Source organism: Mus caroli, unplaced genomic scaffold, assembly GCF_978045245.1.
Source record: "Mus caroli unplaced genomic scaffold, Mus_caroli_1 scaffold_5, whole genome shotgun sequence".
In the NCBI taxonomy this organism is placed as follows: Eukaryota; Metazoa; Chordata; class Mammalia; order Rodentia; family Muridae; genus Mus; species Mus caroli.
The window spans coordinates 91,210,236-91,222,366 of record NW_028227260.1 but is presented as its reverse complement, the minus strand read 5'-3'; positions in this window follow the sequence as shown (position 1 = coordinate 91,222,366).

Here is a 12,131-nt window from a genome sequence, read left to right as displayed (position 1 = left end):
TGAAATAATTCTCAGTAATAAATCTCATTAGTGGACTCTAAGGCTGATAAATATTTTTGTGATTTTAGATTTTTTATAGTCTTTTCTTAATTAATAGTGTTTCCTTTCTCAAGACTTGAGTTAGATTTTTGTGTACATTCTGATGTCTCAGACAGATACAAATAACATGTGCATTTGAGTCACAAATGATGAACTTTATTAAAACTATGGAAGATTTGAAAAATACTGTTTAGAAAATTCAAAAGAAATTTAGAGTACTACTCATACTTTCCTTACTTCTTCACTAAATTCATTCATCTCTGCCAGTAAATAAAAAACTCATTCCTGCCTAAATCAACTTTATTTATCTCTACATGAGTCCCATATATTAAATTATGTCATTGTATACTCCATACTTTATATGGGAATATTTTGTTATTAAATAGCTCAGTTGCCTTAAAACCTCCTTTACTATTTATCGTAGAAAAGTGATAATAAACATGTTCTATTTACCCAATCAATATCTTCATATAGAACACATGTCTGGGAAAAACAAGTATAAACAAATATAAAGTATATGTTCATTGATAGTCAAGTTATAGGCATAAGAATATTTATTTTTCCATATTCATTTGTGTGTGTACACGTATGTGTTAGCATGTGTTTATGTACTACATAAATGCAGAGGCCTGTAGAAGTAGAGGGCATGGGCTCTCATTGTACAGTGGTAGTAGATACTATTCAATTATATGGTTGAGGGTAATCATTCTAGGACCTATACAAGAGCAATATGAAAACTTCACCACTGAACCACTTGGGTATTCCAGAACTAAGAATTTTATTATTGTTTTCTGTACTGGAGATGAAAATCAAGAATCAAATTAATTTAATTTTACTTGAAGTTCATGATAATTTTTTTACAGTAGAAGGTGAATTGTGTCATTATCAGATCGGCTGACGTCTTGGATGTTAGCAATTGGGATGTCTAACCTAATCGTCAGCATCATGTATGCTTCAGGCTTGTGTTTGATAAGGTTGGACTTTTTATAGCTCCAGTTCATGCAGAAAAATTATGAAGAAATATATTAGAATCCTGCCAAAATAAAAATGTTTGAGTTCAACAAACTTAGCTGTCCAGTTGTAAACTCTGTAATCTCTACCCACACTCCAACTTCTAGTAGGTATTCAATAAAGCAAACACATCCCAGCCATTAGCTTCAAAGAATAGGTAGACTATACATAGTCTATATAACGTCCCATCCTCTAATTCCCAAGGATAAAACATCTATTAATTAAAGACAATGATGTCAGCCACCAACACATGTATAGGTATAAGCCAATAAAGCACAATTACATGACTGTTTCATACTATAGACATTGTTCCAATCCTATTGTTCCATATAATTTATTTATGGTGTAGATACACTCCATCCTAATATTCATTTTACATCAAATTAATTGGAAAGTGATATGGACTTTTGTCTTAGCACATTGACTCTCTCATCTTTGCTTATGAACAACCAAATGACATATTAAATATTCACTTTATAAAAATATGTCAGTCGTGATCTGAGGCATGTTTCCTCTGTATTTGTGAATTGATATGAACTTTGCTCATTTAAATTTAGAGGGCTTTGTTTCCCTGCTGTCTCAAACCCTCTTTCTTGCTAATGAACCTGATATATTCCTTTCCACAGCAGAAGTCGACCTTTGCAAAAAGTCAGGAAGTGTTTCTTTTGGACCTTGAGAAAATGGTTCAAGTTTTTTTCCTGTTTCTGTAACCTTGTCCAGACATTTAAGACTGACAAGAGACATAATGTCAAGGTTTCTCCTTCATATTCAGCCTGTACCTCTATTTCAGCAAAATGACCCTTACCAAACAGCTGATCTTTACAAGTATTGCCACCTCTGACTTTATTTTGTAATGCTATCTCCTTTGCCTCTTCTCTCCACCATGAAAACCATTGTAAATGTGGCCCAGGTTCTAATATTTCTTTTTCTATATCCTTCCAGTCATGGGGAATTATTCTATTTTTAATAGCTCAAGAAGTTGGGATTTGTTTACAAACATCGAATGCATTCCAAAATTAGTGACACCTTCCTTAAATTTTCTCAATCACATACACGGGTTGCTATCTAAATTCCTGACAACCCTGTGGATGATCATCATCTGCTGGCCTTTGTTGTATACTAACTGGAAAACTAAATTTTGTTTTCTATCAAATTTTGCTTGCCTTTCTCAAATTTTATCTTCTGTTTCTACATGAGTCTTTTCCCTAATTAATATTTTAAGTTCCTCTCTTAAGGTCTGTACCCATGCACCTTTTGTTATTCATCCTGTTCCATAAGTTTCTGTATTCTCTTTTCAATGTTGTGCTTCCACATTTTAATTCTTTCTTTACATCATAAATCTAATATTCTGATGTCTATTTTTATTTTGATTGATCAATTTTAAAAGTTTTTTTTAAAAGCCTTGCTTCCAATCCTCATTATTTTCTCTCTGCTGCTCTATGAGATGTCACATGCTTTGCTCTTTCTCACCTATGAAATTCTGCATTTTTTGTTCTAGTATCTTTTCTAGCTCCTATCTCCAACCTTCATGTTCTACTCTCTGTCACTTATCATGACAGAGAGTTCTATTGTTTTCTCTAACCCTTGTTTCCATCTTAAATTTCTCTCTCTTTTGTTCATGCTGCTCTATAAATTCTTATATCTTCTGTTCTAGACCCTGCTTCCATAATTTAAATTCCTCTTTATGTATTAATTCTGATATTGTAACATCTACCTTATTTTGATTTACTAACATTAGTCAATTATCCTCTGGACTCTGCTTCCAAAGTTTATTGCTATCTCTTTGCTGTTCAGTCTGATCTATGAAATTCTGCATTTTTGTTCTAACATCTTTTCCAGTTCCTATCTCCAACCTTCATTTTCCTCTGTCCCTTAACACAACCTATGAAACCCTGTAATCTCCCTTTAAGGCTTATAATTTTTTATCTAGGGCTTTGTCTTGTGAAAAGACATAGTAATCCAAGGTATTTAACATTGTAATGATGATAGCTGGCAAAGTGTTTGTTTCCTTTTTTTGTCTTAATTTTAGCATTTATTTTTGGTTTAAGCTATTAAATATTTTTAAAAGACATATATATTTTGTTATTACATATATATATTATTAGATATTTTCTTCATTCACATTTAAAATGCTATATCTAAAGCCCCTTATACCCTGCCTCCAACCCTGCTCCTCAACCCACCCACTCCAGCTTCCTGGCCCTGGCATTCCCCTGTACTGGGGTTAGTTTCCTTTATTTATTTTATTAGATATTTTGTTTATTTACTTTTCAAATGCTATCCCGAAAGTTCCCTATATATACCCTCTCCCTGTCCTGCTCCCCTACCCACTCACTCTCACTTCTTGTCCCTGGCATTCCCCTGACCTGGGGCATATAAAGTTTGCAAGACCAAGGAGCCTCTCTTCCCAATGATGGCCAACTAGGCCATCTTCTGCTACATATGCAGCTAGAGACACGAGCTCTGGGGGTACTGGTTAGTTCATATTGTTGTTCCATCTATAGGGTTGCAGACCCCTTCAGCTCTTTGGGTACTTTCTCTAGGTCCTCCATTGGGGGTCCTTTAAATCCACCTATATCTATCCATTCTTATTACCTGATCAGAAACTTCTTGTATCTTTTTATCCCTCTGGTGTTTGATTCAGGACACTGCAGTCCTCTCCAATTCTTTTATTCAGAAGGGCTAACTGTAGAAAGAGCCAGACTTCTGAGCCTTCTCTGTCTTTGTTTGGGTTGCAGCTGGCAGTGTGTATACAGATCTCAGACAGCCTGCAGTACAAGCAGTCAATAGAACCTGTCTGACTGTCCTGTATCCTGTTTAGAAGTAGGGGATGCAAGAAAGTGAGCACAGGAGTGCTCAGTAGGGCAGAGATTGCTGGATCAGCCAGCTGTGCCTGTGAGGTCTTTGAAAAGATAGCTGATGAAGTTTTGTTGTTGTTGTTGTTGTTGTTTGTTTACTTGTTTCAGCTGTTGATTCTCAGATGTGAAGACTGCTTCAAATACAGTTGTACTCCAGTGTCCTTGGTCCTTCTTCAGGAAGGAAACCAAACCTTGTTGTGGCACTGGTGCTGCCTAAGTCCTAGCTCAGGCTAGGGGTCTGCCTCTGATCTTTGAGATTTGCTTGAGGCTTGGGGAGGGAGTATCTCAGTTAGCTCTCTGTATAACCATTAGACCCACTCTTTGTTTAATTTCCACCGAGCTGGAGCTTTAGAGCACAGCCTTGGTTTATATTGGGGAGGCGAACTTTTGTCTCACATTATTTGGGTTCTATGTCCAACATATATGGTGGTGTGCCAAATTGTTATTGGGATGTCCAATCCCAATAAGCCCATATAATAAACACACAACCCAGTTATTATAATTATAAGCTATAAGCCTAGATTAGGCAGATCTAACACTATATTTAAGAGTAGTTTTTTTGTTTGTTTTGTTTTGTTATGTTTTTTTTTCTCCAGTGAGACACCCTGGAATAAAAACTAAATTTTTATCTGTAAGTAGTTATCAGTTGTGTTAGGGATGGAGGTTTGATCATTCCTCTTTCAACTTGTAGGACCTAATCTATAGCATTCCAATGCATTCCCATGCATGCGTTTCTGTGCACGCTGCCTCAGTTTCCGTGAGTTCAAATATGTGTCATTTGTGTTTAGAGGCCTTGTTTCCCTGGGGGCTCTCTACCCCCTCCCCCTCTTAATAGCAGTAAGGTAATAAGGTTTCTATACCTCTTCTTCAGCAGGGTTCTCTGAGACCTGAAGGTCGTGGATTTCATGGAGACATCCCATTGATGACAAGAGTGTCTATATTCTCTCACCCTATGCATATTGTCTGCTTTTGATCTATATTTGTTTCCATCTGCTGCAGAAGGAAGCTTCTGTGATGATGTCTGAACAAGAACTAATTTAAGATTATAGCAGAATGTCATAGATGTCAGGCTTAATGGTTTTTAAAAGAGTATATGGGATTGTGGGTTTTTGCACAACAGTAATGTGCTTGATTATCAAGGACAAGTCCCTGGGTTCAGTCTTCATCTTCCAAGTTCCCTCTTCCACCCTAATTTTCTTCACATTTGTGTATATTGTGTATATGTATGTACACAGCTATTTTTCTTGGCACATGTAATGAGTTATGATAATTTTACTCCATACCATAGTACTCATAAAAATTATACTGAGATAGAAAATCTTTTCATTTGAGTGCATTTAGTTCCCATTTTCTCATGCTCACAAACTTCACCTAAAATTTCACAGTCCATCCAACTGCCTATTCATGTAACCCATTCAATACGTTGTTAGGAACATAAAGGACCAGAAAGAATAGGATGGAAACTAATCATGTTTTGGTATTCAGGTGTGAGGAGCCACTTCATGTATAAGTGACTTGAAGGGAACAGGTTAGAGATAACTCAGAGTAGGCTACAAAGATTCCCTGTGGCCACATTGAGCTATAAATATGACAGGCAAAACACACTATTCTTTCTGTCCTACCATTATGATCTGCCTATTCTCAATAGCATCTATGGAGCAACTGCTTGAAAGTGTATCTCCTCCCACATCAATTCAGTTAACTGGAGATTCCAACACTCTTTAGCCCTTTCTTTTATTCCTTTCTTTCCAGGTATATTCTTTGTCCTATTATAGCATACTTGCTTTATCCCCCTCCTATCTCCACATAGCTAAATCTATGGAAACACCATCTCCTTGTGGAGACAGTTCTATTAGCTTTTCAAAGGCAGTCCCTGGGCCAATTTTCCTCTCTAAAACTCACTGACCTGCAGAAAAAAATTCCCAAAAACAAGGAAGCCACAGCCACAGCACTTCCCCAGTATGCAGAAATGGCAACAAAATCTAAGGAATCAAAGACTCATTGAAAAAAGATAAGAATAAATATCAACACGTAGAATCACATCAATCATCATAATACAGATGCAAAGACACAAGGGAAAAACAAAACACATTAAGGTCAAGGCAATATCCCTCCACCAGAAACCAGTAACTACTAGAATTTCTGCTGAAAGCTATAATATATCAGAAACCCAAGACAATGGCTTCAAAATAGTGATTACTACTATTCTCAAGTACCTCAAAGAGGATAAAATGGAGTCATTGGCCAACCCAAACTGACTGAAATTAGTGAAATTAGCATACTGTGTTTTGCTTTGCTTTGTTTTGTTTTGTTTTCTCTACATTTTGTTTAGATTTGATATTTTTAGCTTTGTGGGAGTTTCGTTTGTTTTGATTTTGAGTATGAGGGTCCCATGAAAGAGACAGAGAGAAAGAGAGAGAGAGAGAGAGAGAGAGAGAGAGAGAGAGAGAGAGAGAGAGAGAGAGAGGAAGTAAATAAATGAAAGCATTATTGAAGCGAAGGTTTAGAAACTCACTAGAAATGGGGCTTTTGTCAGTCAACATTATCAATTAAATTGGCTCAATTCTCTACTTACAGGAGCTGAGATCATTAACTGAAAATAATCCTGGTTTCTAATAGTGCTGCCAATCATATTAAAGTGTAAAATTGACTCTACTATAGCTGTCTACTATTTACTAATGGCAATAACTCTAAACTCATAGTTACCTGTTTTTACACCCACAGGTGCATTCCTTTAACTGAGAAAGAAATTGATATTAAAATTAGGAAAACAGTTTCCATGTTAATCTCCATCTAGAGCAAAAAATATACTCAGGTGGGGATTGAGCAACAAACTAATCTATGAGTATAAGGATAATTTATTAGAACTCAGTTCAATGCCAGGTCCATTTAGCAGAGTAAGTGCAGTTGGCATTTACATAGAGCATATGAACTTTTCTGAGTATAAATGTCATTGGCAAAATATAATGTCATTCTAAGACCAAAACTGACTGCCAGAGTACAAAATAAATCTTCCATTATGAACCACATTTAATTTATTGCCCTTGATCCAGTAAGGTAAACCCATGAAATCCATGTTGTTTTATATTCAGTTAACAGCAGAACAGAGAAATTCTTAAAATGGTGGAAATCAAGAGGTAGCAAAATGAAGATTTTGTTCTTTACTGCTGCCACCGCTTTGGTCGCCACTAAATCAGAACCTCCTTCTGAAGGAAAATATGTAGAGGAATAAAGCTGTAATTGTGGTCCTGTGATGTGCATGTGTGTGATCACTGTCACGTAATTCTACATGATTAGCACATTGGTTATTATTAGCATTCATACATGGCAATAATTTATTAAGATGTATAGTTATGAGTGTTTATTCATACTGTTTACTTGGTATATTGTATTCTGGAGGCATGATCTGTTACTTATAAGTAAATATGGTCAACTTTTTAGTTCTGACTTGTCTGTAATCCCCAGGACATTCTCAATGCTGGCTTCCTTAGTGCTACAATTTTACACACCACCTTATTTGGTTAATTCACATAAATTACAGGGAAGAAATTAAATTCTCATTGTTTCATTATATTGGTATTTCTGATAAAATTGTTTTACTCACATTAATATATAATGTTTGAACAGATATTTAGTTCAATAATGTATGTTGTTTAAATTATATTTTTCCCGATTCACTGTTGATTGCTTGCTTCCAGCATTTACAACCATGGTATAATATATCCTAAAAAAGTCACTACACATCTATTGCTGTTAGGTACACAGTAATTCTATTTATAATATGAAGCAACTTTAAGCTCTGTGACTTTTAAAGAAACTTGACATTTTAATAATATATATATGTATATATATAATGTTATACATGTAAGATACATAGACAGTAGATTCCATATTTTAGAAAATAGAGATGAGTGAGTAAATGTTTACTCAAAATTAATATTAATTAGATTTCTGCTCAAAAGTAAACTTAATTATTATAAGGTGAAATGGTTATTTTATTTAGAAAAATATAACTGAGTGTTGTATATACCAATCTTTCATGTTGGATTGTCTAAAAACAGTCAGTAATCTCAAAAGCATAAAACAAAGTGGTATAAAAGAAATGTATTTTAATGAGGGTAGATAAAAAATCCCATGTAGGAATAGAAATCTGTCTCTTAAAATGTAGTTAATTAAAGTTAGTAACTAAGGAAATTTTGAAAATAAATGTGACCTTGCTCTTTTTAGTCATTCAGTGTTACAGTGTCTACACTTCTTTTTTTTTAATGAATTTTTTTATTAGGTATTAATTTCATTTACATTTCCAATGCTATCCCAAAAGTCCCCTACAACCTCCCCCACCCACTCCTCCACCCACCTACTTCCACTTCTTGGCCCTGGCGTTCCCCTGTACTGAGGCATATAAAGTTTGCATGACCAATGGGCCTCTCTTTCCACTGACGGCTGACTAGGCTATCTTCTGATACATATGCAGCTAGAGACACGAGCTCCAGGGGGTACTAGTTAGTTCATATTGTTGTTCCACCTATAGGGTTGCAGATCCCCCTAGCTCCTTGGGGTACTTTCCCTAGCTCCTCCATTTGGGGCCCTGTGATCCATCCAATAGCTGACTGTGAGCATCCACTTCTGTGTTTGCTAGGCCCAGGCATAGTCTCACAAGAGACAGCTATATCTGGGTTCTTTCAGCAAAATCTTGCTAGTGTATGCAATGATGTCAGCGTTTGTAAGCTGATTATGGGATGGCTCTCCGGGTATGGCAGTCTCTAGATGGTCCATGCTTTCGTCTCAGCTCCAAACTTTGTCTCTGTAACTCCTTCCATGGGTGTTTTGTTCCCAATTCTAAGAAGGGGCAAAGTATCCACACTTTGGTCTTCCTATCTCCTTGTACTAAGGTGTCTACACTTCTTTGTTGAGTGGGTGTTTGCAGAGAGTTCCCCATGCTTATAGGATATAGTTGTTGAAACTGTTGTGGATCGCCCAGGGGCTAATTATATTTGATGTTAATTCTGTTCTCCTCTGAGTGGCTCTGAACAAGGAATGAGTCAGCACTCAGGTGATTTCCTGTAAACCTGCTTCCCACCTTAATTTGTAAAATAAAGAGAGTCGGTAATTGGACAGATAAAGGGAAGGTGGAGCAGAAGGTGGGGAGAGATAAGAAAGAGAAAAGGGAAGAGGGAGAGGACACAGAGGAGGAGGAAGAAGAAGAGAAGCAGAGCAGAAAGCCCATGGCCTGAAGAAACCGCAAGTTCTAAGGGGTCTCATAGATGTAGAAGATGGTAGTGTAGAGGTAGATCTGTCCAATCTAGGTGCACAGCATGTAATCATATTAACTGTGTTATGTTTTCACTTCCTCTCTCACTGACTGTGCTATCTATGCTTATTCCTTTGAGCTTTTCTTCAAGGTTGACCTTTCATTTCCTTCTGATTTCCAAGAAAAAACAAACAGGGAAAACAGGAACCTGTCTGCTAGAGCACACAGCCACCTCATGGCAGAGCATGCCCCTCCCCCCTCCACCTAAACCCACCAAAGACAAGGAAAAACTGTACTTGATGTCCTTAAGCATCAGGTTTTCAGGCTTTGTTTAAATGTTTGTTCTTCCTAACAGGAATACCTGAAACAATGTTTGTGCTTTTCAACCCCAAATTGATGTTATTACCATCAAACTGTACTACCCATGAAACAATTAATTGATTCACTAATCCCTTGCCTTCCCAACCCCCATCCTTAGCCCTCCTTACCACTCTGGCTTAGCTGTTTTTGCCCTCCGGCCTGTGTGGTACTGCCTCCCCACCCAAAATTTTTACTACAATTTACATGGTCACTCCAGTGACCCCTCTCTTTTAAAAAAGTAAAAAAAGGGAGTTGTGGGGCAGTGCGCAGTGATAAGCAGCCTGGTCACCATGCCACCTCAAATCCAGAGAAATCATATCTCCCTTAAAGAGTTGTTCGATGAATTCATCAGAAGACATATTGGCTGTGGAGATGTGGCAGCAGGGGGCTTCAGCAGGATGGTAAAAGGTATTATGCTAGTACACATGCAAAAGCATACAGAGATGTTGAACTATAAGGGAACAAGACTGGTAATGTTCAAAATCCAAGGATGGTGGTGTGATTGCTCTAGGAAGACTCTACTTTGTAACGATTCCCTAACTTCCAAATTCCCTATTACTGATGAAGAACCAAATGTTGAACATGTGGAGACATTCTTTGTTCAAACCATTAAAAGTTCATAGCATGAATTTTAGTCTATTAAACTAGCCTATGTTCCAAGTAGCTTCTGTTTTTGTTGTTACTTTTGTTTTGTATTTGTTTTTTCCAGACAGGGTTTCTCTATGTAGCTCTGTTCCATGTAAATTCTAATACAACTCCTCTGTCTTAACCCTTCTTCTTCCCTCTCTTTTCACTTTTCACTTCATATTACTGTGTTCATAAATTGTTCACCCCCTTTCCATCTACTCATTACATTATATTACATAACATACTATAATTAAGTAGTATTATACTACCAACTTCGCTAATGCACCTTTCCTCTTGGTTTATGTCTACTTTCCTGTGTTCTAAATATACTCAAAGGTAAAAATACAAAACAAAAACAAAAACAAAGCAAAACAAAACAAAAAGAAATAGACTTGAAGCTAGTCTCTTCATATGATGAATAAAACATGGTTTTCTTTATGGCCCAGGGACATTTTATACACTATTTTATACATTTTGTGCATTTACCTACAAATTTTATGATTTCATTCAGCCCCTTTTTGATTGTGTACCAAGTTTTCTTTACCCATTCCTTTTTTGCATGACATCATTGTTTATTTAAATATTAACTATTATGTATTAGATAGTAATGAAAATGAAATTGATACATCTATGAAGCATGATACAAAGTTCTTTGGGTATATGTATAGGAGTGATGCAGGTTGCTCATATGGTATTTTAGTTCTAGTATTTGAGCAGCCTCTACAAACACTTCAAATGTGTCTACACAAGTTTAGAGTTCTATTATCAATATATAATATACTCAGCCATCCTTGCATTTTTCATCGGTTGTATCTGAGACGATGGCCTTCTGATGGTGGTATGACGGAATCTAAACATTATAATGAGCATTTCTCTGAAGCTTATGAATTTTAAACAGTCTTTCTTCTTTGGAGAGTTTTCTGTTTCATTCTAAACACCAGATGATCCATTATCCCTACCCTACCCCTTCTCTGCCTTTGCTGTGCCAGCAAATCTCTAACAGCCCCTCCTCTCCTCATAAACATATCCTGGCCTACACCTCCCCTGGAAGCCTCCTTCCCCTCCAGATGCCATGCCAGCTCACTGTTCCCTAGGTAGCACCACCCACCCCTCCCTTTCTTGCCCAATATAGTCCCAACATCCCTTCCTCCCCTTGTCACCAAATATCTGGTGGAAACCTAACGCTCCATGCCTGGACAACATGCTGAATACTAGTCACAAGGCTAGCTCCCTGAAAACCAGGCAGAAGCCTGCTACTCCACCAAAAGCCAGGCCAGCACCCTATACCTTAGAGGTCAACAGGCCAGATGAGATGCTCTGTGCGTTGCCAGAAGTCCAGCCTGCAGCTTATACAGTAACCCACTGATAAACCAGAGACCATCCAGGTCATTGGAAGTCAACAACTCAACTTAAACAGAGACTCTGTACTCAACCACAGGCCACTTCAGCCAGAAGACCATAGAGAAAGCAGAAACCAACAAAAAAAAACACATATCCAGCAAGGACAAACCCAGAAGTCTGCACCTATACTTATACATACTCCAAAGCCAGGTGACTAAACCTTAGTGTAAAAATACAATAAACAATAGCCAGGGTAACATGTTACCACCAGAGACCAGCCATCCCACAGTAGCAAGCCATGAATATTCCCACATAACTGAAGCATGAGAAAACAACCTTAAGTCCAATATTATGAAGATGATAGAGGTCCTTAAAAATAAAATGAGTAAACCCTTACAGCAAATCTAAAAAACAAACAAAACAAAACCAAAACAAGACAAAAAACAAAAATAAAAACAATATATGACTGTTATAGGAGAATCATCATGCCAGGGATGGGTTGCCACATAAAATGTTGGTTGACAGGCCCCTACAATTTAAAAAATAATTATCACCAGTGATGTTGGCTTCATGCCTGAACAAGATAGTAAGACCCAACTGATAAGGATATTGCATGCTGTGAGTACATATGAGGGATAAATGAA